Source organism: Engystomops pustulosus, chromosome 6 (genome assembly GCF_040894005.1).
Source record: "Engystomops pustulosus chromosome 6, aEngPut4.maternal, whole genome shotgun sequence".
Taxonomy (NCBI): domain Eukaryota; kingdom Metazoa; phylum Chordata; class Amphibia; order Anura; family Leptodactylidae; genus Engystomops; species Engystomops pustulosus.
In genome coordinates this window covers 23151599-23169645 of record NC_092416.1, presented here as the reverse complement: position 1 = coordinate 23169645, position 18047 = coordinate 23151599, and the positions used below count along the sequence as shown (strand labels likewise).

Genomic DNA, 18047 nt, shown 5'->3' with positions numbered 1-18047 from the left:
GGTTAAAATAACGCTGAACGTGGCACGTCCTGGGCTGATTCCTGAATGGTGAATTTTTTGCTGGGTGATGGCCTGGGTGCCCACAGAGAGGGCTCCAAGTGCAACCTCTGGCACCCGTGCCATAGGTTCGCCATCACTGTTCTAGGTGATACAGAGTCGAAGATCCAGGCACTTGAATTGATTCTCCCCTCCAGATGTTCAACATGACTCAACTCATGCAATAAGTGACTCTTCTAAGAGAGAGAATGTTGAAAAGATATTTCATAATGTATCTGAAGGTGACTTCAGCTGAATGTGGAAAATTTCAATATAAAGTTCCATTTGTCTTCTATTAATAGTCACAGCAGATTCGATAAACACTCCAATGTTTTTCTATGATAACAGCTTGAACACAGATCTGATCAATTATCAAGTAACATGTCGGGGATTAATATTGGTGATTATTTTATGATAAGTCACAGTTCTAAAATACATGGACATTTTATACATAAAAAAATAATTCCTTCTGTTTTCATCTCAGGTGCAGAATCAGATGTGGAGACTGAAGGTAAATGTAGGGGAGAAATATCAAGTTTGTTTGAGATTTAATTATTGGAAATCAAGTGCAATGTTTTCTGGTATCTGATGTTTCCTTATAAATGAATGGGGGAAGCTTTTTCGAGTATTATAGTCAAGAGGAACTTTGATTTTCCTGATCATTTATTATATTATATCAGGTAATGAATAGGAAAGTTGGTATAAAATTCTAAATGCAGTGAAATTGATGAGAAAAATACAGTTGCACTATTTTCTTAGTTTTCATGGCTTTCACTGTGCGTTTCAGGTGACATATTTCCTAGATTTTTGGGTTACTATACTCAGTAATACTCCAAATTTAATAGCTTTTTAAATTAATTTTTTAATATTTCGGTGTACAGAGCTGTTCAATATTATTAGTTATCTATAGCTGTATAGTCACCAAACAAGTTCTAGAGGGACCTGGACGCCTTTATTGAAAGATCATATGATAAATTATGGAGAATGGATTTCTACAGAGCATTGATTCGGGGAATTATTCTGCCAAATTATTATTCTGACATGTTTTTTCTATAATTAAATTGGTTATGAATCACAATGAGTATAATACATATAATATAATTACAACCTATTAGTAAATTTAGCATTTTCAGTTCCCAAAAAAGTTGAATTATTCAATTCTACACCCACCAGGTCACAAGCGTTTAAACGGCTCCCGCATAGCTTGCATACTGTTGTGGGCTAGATAGAGGAAATTCAGGATTTGGCTAAAATCTCTGCAGACCTATTAAGCCAAATAAATTAGGTTGGGGCAGGCAGTACAAATGTGCAAACCTGGGATTTGACATAGGTAGTGATGAGAAGACCGATTCAGGTTTGGGTTGGGCAAAGTTCGGTTGGAGTACCTGAATCTAAATATCCATCGTCAAATCATGTGATTGGTGTAGTTTGCTCTTCACAATTCAACAACTGCAATAGGAGCTAGCAACTTACCGGCAGGGTTGAGCCTGAAGGCAGAACTGGAACATCTGCCTGAAATTGATTTTTAGGGACCCAAACCTGCAATTTTTGGCATGCACCTGAACATTACAGTTCTAGTTCCCTCCTCCCTAGACATAAGTAATCATTAAAACAATGGAGACTAATCTCCATTGATCAACATTTGAAGGACTTTATGTAAGGGGTACACCGCGCAACTAGAACAGTGTTATATTAAATAAAGTTTATTAACATAAAAAGTTTTTTTTTTAAAACATGATGATGAAAATTGGAGAACGCCATGAGTGTAACACAGAGAAACATAATAACCAACTTTTCAGAAGGCTACAGCAGTCACTAATCAGTAGGAAGTGCACAGGCCTTTGCTGTGAATGAAATTGCCCTGCATGTAAATTGATGAACACAAGCAGGGCACCATGGGGGACATTAATCATAGTGGGTCTCAGGTTCGCCTATTTTTGCGCCTGGTTTGTTCTTTTTTTTTTGGCTTATGATCTATGATGGATCTCGTTCTGCCTTTTGGAATTGTCACATGTTCGATTAATTTGCGCCAAATTTGTCTCTAATTTTTACCCTACAAAGTAAATCTCATTTGTGACTAATAATGGAAGGAGATACAAAAAATGTGACAGAACGTTCAGGGCTTAATTTTTATACCAAAAAAGACTCAGCTTGTACAATGTCTGGACTACAAGTGCAGGGACTAAAATTTACAGAAAAAATTCTTGCTCAAATGAGTCTTTGCGTTTTTTATAATAATGTCCAGGAAACGGAGTCTGATAATATTCTCAGATCTGTACAATAAGACAATAATCACTCCCAGAGATGATCCAATAGACAATGATGAAGTCGTTACTGGAGAAATTTTACATTTTAAAACTGCTCCGAAGTATTTTCCATGTTGCATAGAGATAAATTTTAATTTGGGAAGCGAAAACCTTTGGCTTTAGTAATGAAAAGTGAAGTTTTTTTGAAGTGCAGCTGCTCTGAGTAGGTGCATTTTTGCACCTTTTAGGCACAAAATTGTGATAGATCCTGAGCAAACATCTGTATAGCAGCCTCTCACTATGTCAGATAAGGCGCAGGGACTCAGAACCACTCAGTGCCGGACTTTGATGTGCGCCTGAAAAAGTCGCAAAAATGTGCCAAATTAGCTAACTGCGCCAGATTTTTGCGCAAAAAAACATGTGTCCCCCCATATGCTGCTGAAGAACATTTGTCTAACTCCTGCTAAAGAAAATATTCCCCAAACCATGACATTTCCTCCACAACCTTCTTCTTTGCACAAATTGGGGCAGAATTATCAAGCTGTCTAAAAGTCAGAATATTCTTAGTTGCCCATGGCAACCAATTACAGCTCAGCTATCATTTTACCAGTGCTCATGAATTAAATTAAATGAATTAAATGAATTAAATGAATTAAATTAAATTAAATGAATTAAATGAATTAAAGGGGAGTTCTGATTGGTTGCCATGGGCAACTAAGAATATTCTGACTTTTAGACAGCTTGATAAATCTGCCCCATTGGGTTTAGTCTTTCCCCAGTTTAATGAGGAACATAATGGGGCATATTTATAAAATAGTGCAAACTGAACTGTAATGTTCAGAGAGCGCTAGATTTATAAATTGTGGTGCACGTTCTCCGACAGAGTGCACAAACTTTTTTTGGTGCACATTCAACATGGCACGTGCAATACACTTCTGTTGGACATTACATGATAAATTTGTTGCACGGTCCGCCTGTGCACTGGAATGTCCATTTTAGTGCTGAAATCATATGAAGAATAGTGCAGCCACTAATCAAAAGGGTTGCATGCGACACATGTGGCACAGACACTTCTTAAATACTCCCATGCAAGCAGTTTGCGCATAAAAGAACTTTCAAAGACCAACAGAAAATGGGTGCTTGAGATCCTGAGTAAATGTGCCCCAATATTTTCCATCAGACCCAAAGAAATTAAAATTATCGCTATAACAAACTGTGGAGCCCTTCAGTGTTATTGTGTTTCTGTTTTTGATTCTAAAAGGCAGAGATTTTTGATGCCTCTGTATACAGAGATTTTTGAGGGCTTTTTAGCTGAAGGAAGAATTGTACTTTCTAGGAGCACAATTTACTATACCATGTGATAGGTGTTATGTCTGACGTTGGAATTATAACAAACGGTAAATATCCAGGACAAATGTCTATTTATGTTGAGATTTTAGGTTAAGAAATGTGGACACTATTTTGTGATATGTTAAGCTGTAACATGTTAGTATAGATGTAACACGATTGTACTGAAAAGTGTAGATGTCTATATAGGAGATCACAATTTTTGGGACACACTGTTAGGGAGATTTATCATACCCTTCGTAAAAACCCAGCGCCTCTGGTACTACCGGATACAACAGAAGGCCGAAGCAGCAGCTTTTATGTGGGGTGGGTACACAGGCATACAATTCTACACCATGCCCTATCCAGCATAGAATTGTGCTTTTATTTATTTTTAAAGTTTAGTCAATACAATGACTGCCGGGTCACTACCTCTTGGATTGGTCTTGTATAGGCTGGAGCTGAGGGAGCTGAGACCAGGGGACAGGCTAGATAAATTGAATGGGCTGAGGTCTCTGCTGACATCATGAGTGTAGAGTCACTGCTCAAAATGTAGGTTGAGGCAGGCAGTGCAGGTTTGGATGTCATAGAGAAGCCTGGGTTTAGACATGTGTAATCGGGAATACAAAGCTGCAATAATATTAACTTGGTAAAGAGTCAGACTGCAGAAATAACAAGAAGCCTCTCAGGATCTTACACTCTAAGGTCTCAATCAGACGGCCTTCTGCGAAGATGTATATGCGGCCACAAATTTGTGGCTGCATATACGTCCCCATAGATGGCAATGGTGGAACGGCAGTGGTACGGCAGCGGACTGTTCGGCTCCGTACACCAGGAAAGGATACTCCTCCTCCTCTCCAACGCATTCTGTTGTGCCCGCCCGGCAGGGCCATATCCTATTGATGCATTTTGCAGATAAATCGTTACAAAATTAATATCTCTTTACTGTGAATTTTAGAAATTTTATTTTGACTATAAAAAAGTGTTACCTTAAAACAGACAATAAAATTTTATATCCAAAAGTTGTTATATAACAAGTTTGTCTCAGGGTAACTGGGCATCATGTAGGGTGATGTTGGAGAGGAGAACACATTTTTTAATATATTTTTTTATTTGTTCATTTTTTTTTCACTTTTTATTTACGTGCAGTCCTTCAAAGGTCAAAATAGACCTTAAATTAATTGTCCTGGAGATCACATGTTTCATACTGTTATCAGCTGGGGACTTAGAAGTAGAAGACCAGCCACTCAATTACAAATTACAAATCCAATATCGTTTTTCCGAATTTTCAGAATCGACTATTTTAAGGGATAATTACTGTTTTGAATGAAATTTGCACCCCCTCAAACTATCAGAAACAGCTTTTAGGAAGATTGTTAACCCCTTGAGATCTTCATAGCTCTAAAATTTACACATTTCCAAAAGATAAAAAGAGAAAACTCATCTTACAATTTGTTCTGCAATTTCTCTCAAGTACAGAGACCCCCCACATGTGGCCGTTACTTGATTTATGGGCGCACCACGAGGCGCAGAGTGGAGGGAGCACCCTGCAGCTGCCAGGATTTTAGTTTCCTCATTGGTCCCATTTGTAGACTATAACATTTTAGCTTTTTCGTTATTGGGGCCATGTGATGGAATTTTTTTTTGTGGGATCATGCTTTTTCCAGTATTACCATTTTGGGGTTGGTATCACCTATTGGTGAAAATTTCTGAACATTTTTTTGAGGGCAGGAGTAGAAAAACATCAATTCTGTATTGAATTTTTTTAACTTTTTTTTTGGTGTTCACCGTTTAGCCCAATGATCATATTATCTTTATTCTATGGGTCGATGTGATTACGGTGATACCAGAATATTTTTTCTTATGTTTTATTAAATTTGCCAAATAAAACCCTAATGAGGGGAAAAATGTATCATCTGTTCATTGCTGTCTTCCAAGTGGCATAACACTTTTCCTTTTTTGGCTACGAAGCTGGTTGATGGCTTGTTTTTTGTGGGACATGTTGTACTTTGCAACAGTATCATTCTGGAGTACATATGTTTTTTGATGACTTTTTATTGCATTTTTTGTGGGATGAAATACGTAACAATCATAATTTTTGTTGATTTTTTAAAATTTTTAAGGTGTTCATGAAGCGGGTTCAATAAGGAACTTTTATGAATCTATGGGTCATTATTAGAGATGAGCGAGCACTAAAATGCTCGGGTACTCGTTATTTGAGACGAACTTTTCCCGATGCTCGAGTGCTCGTCTCGAATAACGAACCCCATTGAAGTCAATGGGAGACTCGAGCATTTTTCAAGGGGACCAAGGCTCTGCACAGGGAAGCTTGGCCAAACACCTGGGAACCTCAGAAAAGGATGGAAAAACCACGGAAATGGACAGGAAACAGCAGGGGCAGCATGCATGGATGCCTCTGAGGCTGCATAATCGCACCATTATGCCAAAATTATGGGCAACAGCATGGCCATGACAGAGTGACAGAATGAAGCTAGATAGGATCTAAAACATCCAATAATTGACCCTGACACTATAGGGGACGGCATGCAGAGGCAGCAGCGGCAGGCTAGAGAGTGTCATGGCGACATACCCTAAATGGACTCAGGCTTCAAACCAATGGGTGGCAGAGAGGAACCAAAGGAGGTGAGCAAGAAGCGCTCAAATAATTCGGTACATGATAAAAGTTTGCCAGTATATTTTGTGGATTACACAGCAGGGTGGCGACAAAGTTAACATGGAATCCATGAAAACAACCCAAAATTCTGCCTGACACAGCTCGTTTGATAAGGGGACCATGTATGGAGGCAGTGAACTAGTGGTAGATTAAAGGTGCTGCAGTTAAAACTATGTTAGTTGGATCTTGGCATGGAGCTGGCGCTCCGCTGCCAGGCGAGCTTTCGCCAATCCAAGCCCCTGTCTCTAGGCTACTCCCCAAACAGCACTTCTAAGAACCTTTTGTATAAGATCAAGTGTAGTAGCGTTCTTATAAGTTTAGGATATGGCGGGTGAGGGGAATGTAAACAGATGCGCAAGAAGCGCTGAAATAATATCGGTAAATGATAAAAGTTTGCCAGTATTTTTTGTGGATTACACAGCAGGGTGGCGACAAAGTTAACAAGTTTGTTGTGGAAGCCATGAAAACAACCCAAAATTCTTACTGACACAGCTCGTTTGATAAGGGGACCATGTATGCTTACATGTCATGCCAGTAGCTGCACTGGCTGCCAGTCTCCTTTCGAATAGTTTAAAATAATAACCCTCATCCATAAAGCTCTGTATAATGCTGCACCCCCCTACCTCTCCTCTCTTATCTCAGTCTATCGCCCAACCCGTGCTCTTAGATCCGCCAGTGATCTTAGATTAACCTCTACCCTAGTGCGGACCTCCCACTCGCGTCTCCAAGACTTCTCTAGAGCTGCACCAATTCTATGGAATGCTCTGCCCTGGACTATCAGACTAATACCTAACCTCCAAAGTTTCAAACGTGCTCTTAAAACCCATTTCTTTAGGCAAGCCTATAACACTCATTAACTGCATGAAGTTTTAACTCTTCTACTAACCCGTCCTGTGTCGTCCTCCCATCTGTTATCCAGCAACCAACAGGCACCAGACTTCTCTACAGTCCCATTCACCCTGGACCTGGTATATAAGATGACGGCTGAGTGGTTCAAGCGACAGCAATTCCATTTATTATATTTTGTTCTATTCCCTAAGAAGAATGGCTTGACCATTAAATATTCTTTTACCTCGTGTTACCCCATCATCTTCATAATGGGTTCAGGACTAACGGGTTCAGGACTAACCCGTCCTGTGTCGTCCTCCCATCTGTTATCCAGCAACCAACAGGCACCAGACTTCTCTACAGTCCCATTCACCCTGGACCTGGTATATAAGATGACGGCTGAGTGGTTCAAGCGACAGCAATTCCATTTATTATATTTTGTTCTATTCCCTAAGAAGAATGGCTTGACCATTAAATATTCTTTTACCTCGTGTTACCCCATCATCTTCATAAACCGTAAGCTCTGGCGAGCAGGGACCTCACTCCTGTTGTTCCATACAAATGTTGTGCTCTGTTACATTACATTTGTATTTGTTTCCTATGATTTGTAAAGCGCTACGGAATATGATGGCGCTATATAAATAAAGATTATTATTATTATTATGGAGGCAGTGAACTAGTAGTAGATTAAAGGTGCTGCAGTTAAAACTATGTTAGTTGGATCTTGGGATGGAGCTGGCGCTCCGCAGCCAGGCGAGCTTTCGCCAATTCAAGCCCCTGTCTCTAGGCTACTCCCCAAACAGCACTTCTAAGAACCTTTTGTATAAGATCAAGTGTAGTAGCGTTCTTATAAGTTTGGGATATGGCGGGTGAGGGGAATGTAAACAGATGCGCAAGAAGCGCTGAAATAATATTGGTAAATGATAAAAGTTTATTAGTATATTTTGTGGATAACACAGCTGGGTGGCGACAAAGTTAACAACTTTGATGTGGAATCCATGAAAACAACCCAAATTTCTGCCTGACACACCTCGTTTGATAAAGGGACGATGTATGGAGGCAGCTATATGGACGACTTTTGGAGGTAGCAATGGAGACAACGTGTGGAGGCTGCTATGGAGACAATTTAATTTGGATAGTGCCTGTATGTGGCAGTCCCAAAAAGTTTTCAAACCAGAGGAGCAGGTAGGTGGCCCTCCAGAAAAATGGAATCGATTGAGTGCCTGTATGTGGCAGTCCCAAAAAGTTTTCAAACCAGAGGAGCAGGTAGGTGGCCCTCCAGAAAAATAGAATAGATTGAGTGCCTGTATGTGGCAGTCCCAAAAAGTTTTCAAACCAGAGGAGCAGGTAGGTGGCCCTCCAGAAAAATTGAATAGATTGAGTGCCTGTATGTGGCAGTCCCAAAAAGTTTTCAAACCAGAGGAGCAGGTAGGTGGCCCTCCAGAAAAATTGAATAGATTGAGTGCCTGTATGTGGCACTCCCAAAAATTGTTTAAAACAGAGGACCGGGTCGGTGGCCCTCCAGAAAAATTAAATGCATAAAGTACTATAGCTAGAGCCAGTGGGCCCTGTCAAAAAATAGCCAGTTTCCTCTGCTTTACTGTACAAAGAGGAGGAGAAGGAGGAAAATGAGGAGGAGGAGGAGGAGTGGATCAATTATTCAGGTTGAGCTTCCTTCACCTGGTGGAGATTGGAAATTATGAGAAATCCAGGCTTTATTCATCTTAATAAGCGTCAGCCTGTCAGCGCTGTCAGTCGACAGGCGTGTACGCTTATCGGTGATGATGCCACCAGCTGCACTGAAAACCCGCTCGGACAAGACGCTAGCGGCAGGGCAGGCAAGAACCTCCAAGGCGTACAGCGCCAGTTCGTGCCACATGTCCAGCTTTGAAACCCAGTAGTTGTAGGGAGCTGTGTGATCATTTAGGACGATGGTATGGTCAGCTACGTACTCCCTCACCATCTTTCTGTAAAAATCAGCCCTACTCTGCCGAGACTGGGGACAGGTGACAGTGTCTTGCTGGGGTGACATAAAGCTGGCAAAAGCCTTGTAAAGCGTACCCTTGCCAGTGCTGGACAAGCTGCCTGCTCGCCTACTCTCCCTCGCTACTTGTCCCGCAGAACTACGCACTCTGCCGCTAGCGCTGTCAGAAGGGAAATACTGTTTCAGCTTGTGAACCAGGGCCTGCTGGTATTCATGCATTCTCACACTCCTTTCCTCTGCAGGGATGAGAGTGGAAAGATTTTGCTTGTACCGTGGGTCCAGGAGAGTGAACACCCAGTAATCGGTGCTGGAATAAATTCTTTGAACGCGAGGGTCACGGGATAGGCAGCCTAGCATGAAATCTGCCATATGCGCCAGAGTACCAACGCGTAAGAATTCACTCCCCTCACTGGCCTGACTGTCCATTTCCTCCTCCTCCAACTCCTCCAACTCCTCTTCTTCTGCCCATACACGCTGAACAGTGAAGGACTCAACAATGGTCCCCTCTTGTGTCTCGCCAACATTCTCCTCCTCTTCCTCCTCATCCTCCTCCACCTCCACCTCCTCCGATATGCGCTGAGAAACAGACCTAAGGGTGCTTTGGCTATCAACAAGGGAATCTTCTTCCCCCGTCTCTTGTGACGAGCGCAAAGCTTCCGACTTCATGCTGATCAGAGAGTTTTTCAACAGGCCAAGCAGCGGGATGGTGAGGCTGATGATGGCGGCATCGCCACTGACCATCTGTGTTGACTCCTCAAAGTTACTCAGCACCTGACAGATATCAGACATCCACGTCCACTCCTCATTGTAGACTTGAGGAAGCTGACTGACCTGACTACCAGTTCTGGTGGAAGTTGACATCTGGCAGTCTACAATGGCTCGGCGCTGCTGGTAAACTCTGGATAACATGGTCAGTGTTGAATTCCACCTCGTGGGCACGTCGCACAACAGTCGGTGAGCGGGCAGTTGGAGGCGGCGCTGCGCTGCCCTGAGAGTGGCAGCATCTGTGCTGGACTTCCTGAAATGCGCACAGATGCGGCGCACCTTCGTGAGCAAATCAGACAGATTGGGGTATGTCTTGAGGAAACGCTGAACTATCAGATTTAACACATGGGCCAGGCATGGCACATGTGTCAGTCTGCCGAGTTGCAGAGCCGCCACCAGGTTACGGCCGTTGTCACACACAACCATGCCTGGCTTCAGGTTCAGCGGTGCCAGCCACAGATCAGTCTGCGCCGTGATGCCCTGTAATAGCTCTTGGGCGGTGTGCCTTTTATCGCCTAGGCTCAGCAGTTTGAGCACCGCCTGCTGTCGCTTAGCAACGACACTGCTGCTGTGCCTAGAGCTACCGACTGATGGCGCCGTGCCCACGGATGGTAGTTCGGAGGAGGAGGTGGAGGAGGGGTGGGAGGAGGAGGAGGCATAGTAGGCCTGAAACACCTGGACCGAGGTAGGCCCCGCAATCCTCGGCGTCGGCAGTATATGACCAGCCCCAGGGTCAGACTCGGTCCCAGCCTCCACCAAGTTAACCCAATGTGCCGTCAGCGATATACAGTGGCCCTGCCCGGCAGCACTCGTCCACGTGTCCGTGGTTAGGTGGACCTTGTCAGAAACGGCGTTGGTCAGGGCACGGGTGATGTTGTCTGACACGTGCTGGTGCAGGGCTGGGACGGCACATCGGGAAAAGTAGTGGCGGCTGGGGACCGAATACCGAGGGGCGGCCGCCGCCATGAGGTTGCGAAAGGCCTCGGTCTCTACTAGCCTATAGGGCAGCATCTCCAGGCTAAGCAATCTGGAGATGTGCACATTAAGGGCTTGGGCGTGCGGGTGGGTTGCACTATATTTGCGTTTCCGCTCCAGCGTCTGGGGTATGGAGAGCTGAACGCTGGTGGATGCTGTGGAGGATCGTGGAGGCGACGATGGGGTTTTTGTGGCAGGGTCCTGGGCAGGGGGCTGACTATCAGCTGACACAGGGGAAGGAGCAGTGGTGTGCACGGCCGGAGGTGAACGGGCTTGTTGCCACTGAGTGGGGTGTTTAGCATTCATATGCCTGCGCATACTGGTGGTAGTTAAGCTAGTAGTGGTGGAACCCCTGCTGAGCCTGGTTTGGCAAATGTTGCACACCACAGTCCGTCGGTCATCCGGTGTTTCCTTAAAGAACCTCCAGACTTCTGAAGATCTAGCCCTCGCCGCAAGAGCCCTCGCCACGGGAGCTTCACTAGTTGACACATTTGGCGCTGATGCACCAGCTCTGGCCCTGCCTCTCCGTCTGGCCCCACCACTGCCTCTTCCAACCTGTTCTGGTCGAGGACTCTCCTCCGTCTCAGAAGCACTGTGTTCACCCGGCCTCTCAACCCAGCTTGGGTCTGTCACCTCATCATCCTCCGATCCCTCAGTCTGCTCCCCCCTCGGACTTCCTGCCCTGACAACAACTTCCCCACTGTCTGACAACCGTGTCTCCTCATCGTCGGACACCTCTTTACACACTTCCACTACGTCAAGAAGGTCATCATCACCCACAGACTGTGACTGGTGGAAAACCTGGGCATCGGAAAATTGCTCAGCAGCAACCGGACAAGTGGCTTGTGACTGTGGGAAGGGTCCAGAAAACAGTTCCTCAGAGTATGCCGGTTCAAATGCCAAATTTTCCTGGGAGGGGGCAGACTGGGGGGGAGGAGGCTGAGGTGCAGGAGCTGGAGGAGTGGCGATTTCGGTGACATGGGTGGACTGCGTGGAAGACTGACTGGTGGACAAATTGCTCGAAGCATTGTCAGCAATCCACGACATCACCTGTTCGCACTGTTCTGGCCTCAACAGTGCTCTACCACGAGTCCCAGTAACTTCAGACATGAACCTAGGGAGTGTAGCTCTGCGGCGTTCCCCTGCTCCCTCATAAGCAGGTGGTGTCTCACCCCGGCCAGGACCACGGCCTCTGACCCCTGCAGTAGTTGGACGCCCACGTCCCCGCCCTCGTCCTATACCCCTAGCCCTCGGGTTAAACATTTTTAAAATGAGAGTTATAGCTTTAATTTTTTTTTAACTTTTTTTGTGTTTTTTTTTTTTTTTTGTGTTTTTGAGTTTTTAAAACCAAACGATGCTATCCTATTGCTATGGCTATTTTCTAGCCAAGTATGAAAGCACACTACTATGCCAGATGAGATGACACTTAGTTATTAAACAAAATAAACGTAAAATAAAAAAGGACAAATGGCAGACTGTGCCTAATTGAAATCCAACCCCTACTAAATTTTCCCACTTCGGTCTTTGCAATGGATATGTGCGTCACTAAGCGCAAAACACAGCGGTCGCAAGTCTCACTACAAATTGCTCACAATTGGCTAGTAGATGCACTGCAGCAAGTACAGCCACCAGCAGATCAACCAGAAATCAAATATATATAACGCTACTGTAGGCGTAAGCCGTTTGGATTCTCCTATGGCTATTTTCTAGCCAAGTATGAAAGCACACTACTATGCCAGATGAGATGACGCTGAGTTATTAAACAAAATAAACGTAAAATAAAAAAGGACAAATGGCAGACTGTGCCTAATTGAAATCCAACCCCTACTAAATTTTCCCACTTCGGTCTTTGCAATGGATATGTGCGTCACTAAGCGCAAAACACAGCGGTCGCAAGTCTCACTACAAATTGCTCACAATTGGCTAGTAGATGCACTGCAGCAAGTACAGCCACCAGCAGATCAACCAGAAATCAAATATATAACGCTACTGTAGGCGTAAGCCGTTTGGATTCTCCTATGGCTATTTTCTAGCCAAGTATGAAAGCACACTACTATGCCAGATGAGATGACACTGAGTTATTAAACAAAATAAACGTAAAATAAAAAAGGAAAAATGGCAGACTGTGCCTAATTGAAATCCAACCCTACTAAATTTTCCCACTTTGGTGTTTGAGGTGGATATGTGTGCCACTAAGAGCTAAACACAACGGTAGCAAGTCCCCCTGCTAATTCCTCACAAAATGGTACTAGATGCAAATAAAAAAAAAAAAAAGTATAACGTTATTGTAGCCCTAAGAAGGGCTGTTGGGTTCTTGGAGAATCACTCCTGCCTAACAGTAAGCTAATAGAACACCCTAACGCTTTCCCTGACCAGCAGCAGCTCTCTCCCTAGCGGCATCCAGACACAGAATGATCCGAGCAGCGCGGGCAGCGGCTAGTCTATCCCAGGGTCACCTGATCTGGCCAGCCAACCACTGCTATCGACGTGTAAGGGTACCACGTCATGCTGGGTGGAGTGCAGAGTCTCCTGGCTTGTGATTGGCTCTGTTTCTGGCCGCCAAAAAGCAAAACGGCGGGAGCTGCCATTTTCTCGAGCGGGCGAAGTATTCGTCCGAGCAACGAGCAGTTTCGAGTACGCTAATGCTCGAACGAGCATCAAGCTCGGACGAGCATGTTCGCTCATCTCTAGTCATTATGGATGCGGTGATGCTATATATGTGCTGTTTGTATTATAATATTGACTTTTTTTTGCATAATATGCCTCTTTATTCGTTATTGGGCTAATGGGCGTTTTTATTAATTATTTTTTTTTTAACAACATTTTTTTTACACTTTTTCACTATTTTTACCATGGGAAATAAACAAGCAATCATTTGATTGCTTTTTCATTATAATACCCTGCAATACTGATGTATTTCCGGGTATTAGCTCTATTATTCTATGCAAAGCCATAGGCTGACACTGTGCCTTAAAGATGATGTTATAGGCTACATCCTACAGGCACTGCCTGCAGACAGCCCTTGGGTCCTGATCGGACCTCAGGGCTTCCATGACAGAGATCACGCCCCCACCAAAAAAAAACATGGGGGGAGGATTGTGGGGGAAAGACACCAGAGAGGCAAGTTAAATGCCCTAGTCCCATAAAGGGACATATTACAATCAGATGTGATCAATTAGCAAGTTAATATTAACTTAAAAATTTGGTTATTTTATGAAATATTTTTATTATATTTATTAATATATTTCTAAAATATATGAACATTATATACATAAGAAATGTATTTCTTCTGTTTTTATCTCAGGCGCAGAGGCGCTTAAAGGGTAAGTGGAGGGGAGAAATATCAATTGTGTCTTTCCGCATGCTCCAGGTTCACTAGTTTGCGCTAGTTTTGATATATGTGGGCCAATGTGTAATTTCAGAAAAATGAAAGATGAGCTGATAATATTAGATGAGAAGCTTTTAGAAGTCAGAGATTACTTAAAACATCCCTTTCTGGGACCTTGGAAAAAGGTTATGGGGTTCGTTATTCGATACGAGCACTCGAGCATCGGAAAAAGTTTGACTTGAGTAACGAGCACTCGAGCATTTTAGTGCTCGCTCATCTCTAGTTACGTTTTACTTATGGTACTAGTACATTCTGCTGGATTTCTCATAGTTGGGATAATAGATGAATATGTCTTAAAGAAAACCTATCTCCAGAATTTTACCACCCTAACTAACAACGCCCGCTGATAAAAGGATACAAGTTCACCCCATATCACCTAAAATTAGCTGCTAGTGGGGCCCTGTAGCTTAATTACAGCTGTTTTTCTGATATGCAAATTAGCTTTCCTGACACATGTCCGCTGGATCTGACTCTTCTCTCTCCCACACCCCATTATTCTGACTGACAGGTCTTGAAAGATGCATGTGAAGTGATTTGGACCCACCGCTGGGCTTACCAGGGTGGTCTGTGGCTCCGATGGCAGCCGGGTTCTGCCAGTGGCTAGCAGGGCCTGGCTGTAACACACTGAGCATGCTGCATGCTCAGTGTGTTATACAACACAGTGAGGCACACGTATCATAGTTTCAGCTAGTCAAATTGTCAAATTTTAGCCGTTTTTGCACCATTTTTGCGACTTTTAACTCTGTTCTTTTGTGCAGTGTGCCTTTTGTATCACTTAGGTTTCACTTTTTTGCGCCTTTTTTGGCGCAAATCTGCACCTGGGCAGGTGCAAAGTGAGTTTTTTTTTTTCATGGAACCTGATTTTAACATGTAACTTGGAATTATCACATACTTTAACTGTTTTACTTTAACTGTTTAACATTTTGCACAGTAACCTCTTTTGTCAAAATTCTTTTGTCACACGTAGCGGTTTAATTGCATTTTTAATGCATTTTGAAACTAATTACAACAGCTGAGCGGAGGTGATTTGCCTAACTTCATTTAACCTAGGGCAGGGGCGTAACTACAGTGGTAGCAGCCATCGCAGCCGCTATGGGGCCCACAGTGTCAGGGGGCCCCGTCATCCTACCTGACATACTAAAGAGTGGAGAATGTGCACCATTATATACATATTGGGGCAGGTTTACCAAGTGTCTGAAACCAATCACAGCTCGGCTTTCATTTTACCAGTGCTCATAAATATTTTAAAAGGGAGCTGTGATTGGTTGCCATGGGCAACTAGAAATATTGTGACTTTCAGACACTTGATAAACCTGCCCCATTACGCTGCACATTGTATAGCAGTGATGGCGAACCTTTTAGAGGCTGAGTGCCCAAAATGCAACTCAAACCCAACTTACTTATAGCAAAGTGCCAAGACAAAAATTAAAAAAAAACCCACATAGGTGTTTAATATAGGGACTCCTGTAATAAACGTTAAAAAATCCTGGCAGTGTACTGTTGTCCGCTGCTCGCCTAAAACTGTTGTATACTGTTCAGGGGAAGGATTGGGGGCAGAGCTCAGGTACACCTGCAGCTGATAACCAGCATTATAGAGAGAATTGCCCCATTTTAATATTGATGTATTTTATTTATAGCTATGTCATATGTCACACATAGGGGTCTGCTGACCTTTATATGTGACCCCAATCCCAGTGGTGTAACAAGACACCAGTGGGCCCTGATAGATAGATAGATCATTTTTCTAGATACATAGAGATAGATATGAGAGAGAGATAGATACATAGATAGATACATAGATAGATACATAGATAGATACATAGATAGATACATAGATAGATACATAGATAGATACATAGATAGATAGATAGATACATACATAGATAGATAGATACATAGATACATACATAGATAGATATGAGAGAGACAGATACATAGATAGATAGATACATAGATACATAGATAGATAGATACATAGATAGATAGATAGATAGATAGATAGATAGATAGATACATAGATAGATAGATAGATACATAGATACATACATAGATAGCTATGAGAGAGACAGATACATAGATAGATAGATACATAGATACATACATAGATAGATACATAGATATGAGAGAGACAGATACATAGATAGATAGATAGATAGATAGATACATAGATAGATAGATAGATAGATAGATAGATAGATACATACATACATAGATACATACATAGATAGATACATAGATAGATACATAGATAGATAGATACATACATAGATACATAGATTGATAGGAGATAGATACATACATACATACATACATACATAGATACATACATAGATAGATACCTCCCAACTTTTATTGAGGAGAAAGAGGGACAAAATTGCGGCGCGCTTAGCGCGCCGCGGCGATTTTTTCACCCACAGAAGCCACACCCTGGCCACGCCCCCTAACCACACCCGCTGACCACGCCACTGCTTATACCTCCAACGCATCCACTGACACCAATGTATATATAGCAGCAATATACATATATATATATATATATATATATGCTGATTAACCCCACTGGCACCAAAGTATATTTATGTATATAATTGGGGGGCATATTCCACTCCCCCTAGACAACGAGCGTGTCCCCCCTAGACAACGAGCATATCCCCCCCCCTAGACAACGAGCATGCCCCCTCCTAGACAACGAGCATGCCCCCCTCTAGACGAGCATGCCCCCCACTAGATAACGAGCATATCCCCCCCCCTAGACAACGAGCATGTCTCCCCCCTAGACAACGAGCATGCCCCCTCCTAGACAACGAGCATGCCCCCCTCTAGACGAGCATGCCCCCCACTAGACGACGAGCATGTCCTCCCCTAGACAACGAGCATATTTCCCCCCTAGACAACGAGCATGTCCCCCCCCCCCTAGACAACGAGCATGCCCCCCCCCCCATGGCTGCGTGCCCTTTTTTGTGTGTTTGTGTTATTTGTGTCTTCCAGGACCGTGCCTGCTGTGGATTGCTTCGGATTCGAAGGATTACATCGATGACCGACATTTCTAACAAATAAAATGGTCAACGAGGGTGTGTCTGCGTTCTTTGTTCAATTAAACTTAGATTTGTTAAAAACGGTGTGATTTCTTTTTTTGCGACACTCTTCATAGTTTGCCGTAGTAGTGGTGCCGGCTAGATGACGGTGCTCATTACTAAGGGCTGGCCTTAGTGTTTGCTTTAATTTTTTTGGCAAATTCACACTAACGCCCTTACCATTACCCCGGTACCCACCGCCACCAGGGGTGCCGGGAAGAGCTGGGTACAAACCAGTACCTGACCGTCTATAGATGGTCAGGTAGTGGGGCGGCTGCAGGCTGTTATTGTTGCGCTGGAATAGCCCCCTAACAGTGGCCTATCCCAGCTCAGTAATGGCAGGCTGCTGCTGCTTTTTTGTATCTGGCTGATTTGAAAAATAGGGGACACCCCATGCCGTTTTTTCTTCAAATTTTTGATAAAAATATGCATGGGGTCCCCCCTTACAAGGGGGCTCCCAGGCTGTTTCCCTCATTTTTTCCAAAAAATGGGGAAAAAAAATGGCATGGGGTGTCCCCTATTTTTCAAATCAGCCAGCTACAAAAAAGCAGCAGCAGCCTGCCATTACTGCGCTGGGATAGGCCACTGTTAGGGGGCTATTCCAGCGCAACAATAACAGCCTGCAGCCGCCCCACTGCCTGACCATCTATAGACGGTCAGGTACTGGTTTGTACCCGGCTCTTCCCGGCACCCCTGGTGGCGGTGGGTACCGGGGTAATGGTAAGGGCGTTAGTGTGAATTTGCCAAAAAA

The 18047-nt window shown here is 43.6% G+C and overlaps 1 long non-coding RNA gene across 1 annotated transcript in view; it reads left to right on the top strand.

The window, feature by feature from the left end:
- Positions 1 to 516: 516 nt before the first annotated feature.
- The window catches only part of LOC140065585 (uncharacterized), a 28573-nt gene continuing 11042 nt past the window's right edge, over positions 517 to 18047 (top strand). The window contains exon 1 of the long non-coding RNA XR_011847964.1: positions 517 to 547. This is a non-coding gene — a long non-coding RNA (uncharacterized lncRNA). The remainder of the gene's footprint in view (positions 548 to 18047) is intronic.